The sequence below is a fragment of the Amblyomma maculatum genome, chromosome 7 (genome assembly GCF_055883805.1).
Source record: "Amblyomma maculatum isolate TAMU_Amacu chromosome 7, ASM5588380v1, whole genome shotgun sequence".
NCBI lineage: Eukaryota > Metazoa > Arthropoda > Arachnida > Ixodida > Ixodidae > Amblyomma > Amblyomma maculatum.
Genome location: NC_139350.1, coordinates 41,532,436 through 41,538,435, shown reverse-complemented (window position 1 = coordinate 41,538,435; position 6,000 = coordinate 41,532,436). Strand labels below are relative to the sequence as shown.

The 6,000-nt window shown below is 40.9% G+C and overlaps 1 long non-coding RNA gene across 1 annotated transcript; it reads right to left on the bottom strand.

Annotated features, from left to right (window-relative positions):
• Nucleotides 1-458: 458 nt before the first annotated feature.
• On the bottom strand, nucleotides 459-5,738 carry LOC146183082 (uncharacterized). The gene is made up of 3 exons (XR_014708716.1): nucleotides 5,623-5,738; nucleotides 3,321-3,449; nucleotides 459-3,213 (listed from the first exon to the last, which is right to left on the bottom strand). It is a non-coding gene; the product is annotated as an uncharacterized LOC146183082 (long non-coding RNA).
• Between the last annotated feature and the right edge of the window lie 262 nt (nucleotides 5,739-6,000).

The window sequence follows — 6,000 nt, the reverse complement described above, 5'->3', positions numbered from 1 at the left end:
AGCTCAACTAATGCACCCACTTTTTTAAGCTGCAAGACGTCTTGCAAGTCATCATCTAGAGATCATTAAAATAGATTCTGAATGTCTAAAATGAGCTCTAGAATCTCCTGCAATGCTCTAAATTATTTATTCCCTGCTATTTCTCGCAAAACTGTCTGAAATGCTTATGTATTTGTAGAGGTTTTCAACACCACTGCCAGACAAAAAATAGTCTCACCAGATGCTACTACAACTAAAGCTGCATTGCCGTCACACACCCACAGTGCTCTTTCACACATTCAGTTATGATGCAAGCTAAACTGATGTACAATTGTAAATCATTAATACTCACGCACTACAACTGTTGTCTAGTAATGAGAACTGTATGTTTTTATTACAAAGCGTGCCACATTTCACTGTTAATGGCCATCAGGTGCTCTTTAGAAAGTTTGGTAGTAACTGCACCCAATGCTAGAAAATGAGATGAGTAAACTACAGAACTCTTTAATTTCCTCAACATTATACATTGCAAATAGGCAACTTAATCTCATGCATGTTAAAAGCAAGGAAAGCCACAAGCAACAGTATGCAAATGAAAAAATGTGGTTCTCTGAAGCCTAATATTGTACCAAGGAAGAAAACACCAGAAAGAGCCAACTCATGAACACATGACATGTAAAGAATGATGCACATTGCCATTAATTCTCACAGACATTAAAACTGCAAACAGTAAGTGAGAACTGTACACATTCTTTGTTACAAAACATGCCACACTGTACGGTGGACAGCCATGGTTGGGTGCTCTTTGGGAGATTCGGCAATAACTACAAAAGGTGCTAGGAAACAAAATGTGTAAATCATATATTTGATGTTTTTTTCAACAGTGCGCTACGAAGTTACAAGCACAGAAACTAGACACTACAAGTGGTATGAAAATGACAAAATAATAATGCAGTTCTCTCCAAGCTTAAAATGATCTTTTTACAAAAGAATGACAACATCCATACTCCAAACAAGAACAGGAAATGACTAGAAATAAACAGGGATAGGTATGCAAAAGTGTACAAAACTGGTTGAGTGGTCGAACGAACTATCTGCATAATTTTTGTACAAAATAAAACAAAGCAACAAATTCGAATGAAAAAGCTTCAGTATACAGAAAAAGGCGCTTTCACAAAAGACCATCATCACGTGTTGCATTTCATACTATATGTGCATGCATGTCACCAACTGAATGCTGGTCATACATACATCTTGTAGAAACTGCACAAACACTTGAGCAATAGGCACGACATCAATTCCATTAAAAAATCTACACTGCAAAAAAAAAGAAGCCAAGACTGCTTCACTGCTGCTGTTCCTGTTAGCATGACTAGAATGCACTGAAAAAAAAATGCAATGGCTGCATGCCTGTCATAGTTACATTCTACTATCATAACTAAAAAGTACTAAGGAAAAGGTAGCAGGTAAGGGTCATACATCACTCTACAAGAAACACTAGAAGGCACCATAAGGAAAAAAAAGGAAGGAGCAAAAGTTTCGCATCCCTGTCATTGTACATACCAACCACTATATTCCATATCTAAAGCTGTTTGCAGCACTACAAAAGATAAGGGCAGCATGAACCAGCCATGATGGCACCAACTGCCCTTACCTTTTGTAGTGCAGCAAACAGCTTGCGAGGAGTACAGAAGGCACAGAAAAAAAAAAAAAGGGAATAAAATTCAGTGTTGCACACGGTGCTGCTCTTCACATTCTGCTGGTATAAAAAGAAGGAAGTTAACTGCTGAGATAGTTGGTTTTCAGAAATAAAAAAGGTATTTAGCATAACACAGACACACACAAGAAAGAAGACACCACGTGTACTTACTACAACTGTTTATTTAGGGGAAAGCAGTCGATGCATAGCTTTCACTGCTGATGTGCACATGTACAAGGCAACAGGAAAACAGCACCAATCTTATCAAAGCAGGTATGAGAAATATCTGTTCAGCCTCAAAGAAAAGCTGAAGTGTCACTGACACAGCTCAAACCTGTTTAATGTATAGATGGTATCCTCTGCTCCCTGAAAGCTTGCTCAGCTAAGCCATCACATAAGCTACGAAAGCAAACAGGTCGGCTGTCAGAAGAGACATGGCCAGCATTTCGTAAAGTGCACCACCGTCTATAAAGTTCTACTGTCATGTAGAAAAATCTTATTTTGCACAAGCAGGATTCTGCGTCAATGGCCAACTTAGGGAACATGCAAAAGACATTAACAATGAAGGTGAGCGACTTCTCTTGCACCGTAGGGTTTGCACCAATTGTGACAACTGTGGGTAACGGCTCATGAAACACTAGAAGCCCTTCATATAAAAAAGCAGGTTACAGCTGTGTCAGCAGCAAATTGGTTTTTCTTATGAGACTGAAGAAAAATTTCTCACGCATAGTTTGACAAAATGGTGCTGTTTCCATGTTGCCTTGTACCCGTGCGCATCACCTGAGTAGGCTATGTATATCGGCTGCTTTCCGCTGAACAGTTGTAAGTGCTGATGGTGTCCTCTGTCTTGTGTGCGACTGTGTTACGCTAAATAGCCTGTTATTATGCATGGAGAAAAGGCATTGAAAAAAAAAACAAGGTCTGAATACCACTGCCAACATTCTGGCATGAAAGCATCGTAAAATGAGGGAGCTGGCATGGGTTGTGCATCTGTTATTCTGTACAACCCTAGAGGGCAGAGAAAATTAAAAAAAAAAAAAAAAGAAAACTTCCGGGGCTATCAGATCCACTGCAGTCAGTTACAAATTAAGAATGAAGGGGCGAATATCCCTCAAAGGAGGCTTTTCTGCCAATCAGATCGTTCTCAACACTGGTACCACTTCAGCCCTTGTCCACAGCTAACTAGGCTGGGCAGCTTTTTCTTTATCGGTACTGAACACCAGCTGCACTGCCTCTTTTTGTCACCTACTGCCATGAAAGGGGGAATTCCTTTGTGGCTCAATTGATTGGGAGGCTCCTCTCTGTCAATTGTTGGAGGCCTACCTTTGCAAAATTACAAAGCTTCAAACTTGAGTTGTAAATGAGCACAGAAGGTGCCTTGATCCCAGCTGCTTGCTATTGTGGCACTGTTCATGGTGGCTGTGCAGCGCCTTTAGATGTGGACTTGGTCTTTGTCACAAGGCAAACACCAACCACTCTTTTGTGACGTCGGCAAAACTAAGTTTCATTGGTGTTGAAGGCTTTCCATGTCACACCTGCCAGGATTAAAATCAAAAGCACGATTTAGATATATGAGCTCCCAAACAGAAGGAAAAAGTCCCACTGTTGGCAACTCTAAGTTTTTGGCACAGTCAAACCATACCTGTGTATTCAGTCAGTAGCCCACGACTGCCCAGTGAGATGTCAGTCCTGTGGCCCTCATTGCTAAGTTGTGTTTGCAGCACAGACAGGAAAAGGATAGTTGCTAGGCAGCCGTGGAGGTGGTGGCAACCTGCAAGGTGTTGCAATGCTTTAAAGATTTCTTGTGAAGTTTAATAAAGCAAATCACTGACTACAAAACATAGGATAAGAATTTAACCTCAAAATATGTCACATAAAGTTGAGAGTACTGAGTACACAATAGAAATATGTTTAACCAAGACACGCACTAGCAGCACAAAATACTGCTGAGTATAATATATGTATATTAATAACTCCTTGATGACCTCGAAGGCTAAAACATTTTCTTGTCTTCACCAACAGACACACCTGAAGAGAACCACCATTTTCCTGATTTATACATTTCTTTTTTTATTGAGAGTCACTTTCTATGCTGGGTAAGGTTCCTGCCTCTGAGTTTACTAAGTGTTTCATTCGACATATGTAGAGAAGAAATAAATCTATGTATCATGTATCTATGTATGGATGCATTACCTATGTATGTATCTATGCATGTATATATGTAGGTACCTACGTATGTATGCATCACCAGGTTTTCCTAGAACAAATGAAAGCAATATTTTAAACAGTGAGCATGCACCCAGAGCAAAAAAAAAAAAAAAAGAATGCATAGCTCACTTGCTTGAGCTGTTGGGTAAGTGTTTTGTTTACATGAAAATTCCCGCAGACACAAAATAACAAGAGCACCAAACACAGACACAACAGCACAATGTGAAAAAGAGCATTAAATTCTAAATTCTAAAGTTAATTCTAAGTTAATTAATTCTAAAGTTAAAGCTCAGCTACTTTGGTCATCTGATGAGAAGAGAGGAGTCGCTGGAGAAAGATTTGATGCTGGAAAAGGTTGAGGGTCGCCGGAGAAGGGGTAGGCAGCGAACGCGATGGTTAGATGGCATCCTCGAGGCACTGCAGAGGAAGTTATGTGATGCTAGGAAGATAGTGAGAGACCGGAAAGCGTGGCGTGACATGGTCCATAGGGTCACGAAGAGTCGGACATGACTGAACTGAACTGAAATTAAATGAAGGTATTTCACCTTTGATGCCAAACACCTTCACTTCGGGAGGAGTCCATATGCTATCAAAAGGTTTGCGTGGAGTCACAGCTTTGTTGTTGAGGACAGCCAGAAGGCATACACTGAACCCATTTATAACATGGCTACATTCTATACGCCTTAAAAGTAAGTTATGATTCAGTACTCTCTTTTCTTTTCCCAGTTCTGGATAGGAAGAGTCTATTGGCCCTGAAGCAAGAAAACAAATGAAATTGATATGTTTTTGTGTATTATAATAGGCTTTTCGTTATATGAGGTCCGTCTGAAAGATTTGCTTTCGATTTCTTTCTGTACCAATTCAACTGAAGCTTAATTTCTTAAAACATTTCCGCGAATAAAAAAAAAAAAAAAAACTGAGGACCAAAGCAAATAGAGCACCAGCACATCACACAGCATGCAGTTCAGGAACTTAAAAAGAACTAAATTGTGCTTTCTGACTATATGAAAATGTAAAACCACTTAATCACGGCAATGTAATGGCTGACTGTAAACATTTTATGAACTATTAAAATTAAATCACTGCAGAATGTTCGTACGCCGTTCCTATCTCGCTATGTGTTTCAACTTGTGCCTGTGAACAGGCCGAGAGTATTTTGCTAGCAGTTGGGAGAGTCGCTGTGGCCAGAATGCACCTTACCCTCCCCTCTAAGGCGGCTTATTGAGATCGTTCTCTTTCTTTTTCGCAACCGCGGCATAACTTAGCGCGTAAGCTCTGCAGGCTGAGAAACAATGCACGGCTTCCACTCGACGGTGCGTATTTTCTGTATCTTGCTGCAGAGTGAAGGCCACACTAAGCATGCAGACTTTCGTGCTCAGTTGTGTTTCCTGGGAAAGTGTTAGAACCAGCGGCAATCAACGAAAGACGTCGGATCGCCAAGCTCATTTTGAAGAATTACATCGCGAGGTTCCGCCGCCAATGGCAGTTCACGAAACGCGGCGAGTGGAATTACAAGCGAAAAACCTTTCTGCATGCACAAAACTATAGATGCGCCATAAAACACCGCCTTTCGTACTGACTAAACGGTCCGCGCGCGCTATCTTGCTCGCCCATACAGCCTGCGCCGGCGGATGCAAACAACGGTCCTTGCAGCATTTTTATCGTAAAAAGAAAACACTCAGTCACTTTACTGCTCCATTAAGTGACTCATTTAGAAGAAACAATTTCTTACTCACCCAACGAAGCTTGCCTTGCAGCCAGAAGTAGCAGCCGCTGTGCGGGATACATTTTCAACGCAGTCACAAACCAACGGCCTAACGTGCAGACACGACTAGACACGACGAAAATTTGAAATGGCCAGCTCCGAGCAGCGCATTGATACAATAACTTTAAAAACAATAGAAATTTGAAATATATTTCATAAAACAAGCTATACAAGTAAAATGTAACTGTTGCTTATGACGTATTTGTTTCAAAACGGTAAATACAACCTGCGTCTTGCGTAATTATTTTGGCGCACTATTTTCTATCTCGCTGTAAAGAGGAGGGGTGCGAAAAGGCCACGGCGCGCGAAGTTTGGGAATGGCGGATCGTGCATAGCTGGCGTTCCGTAT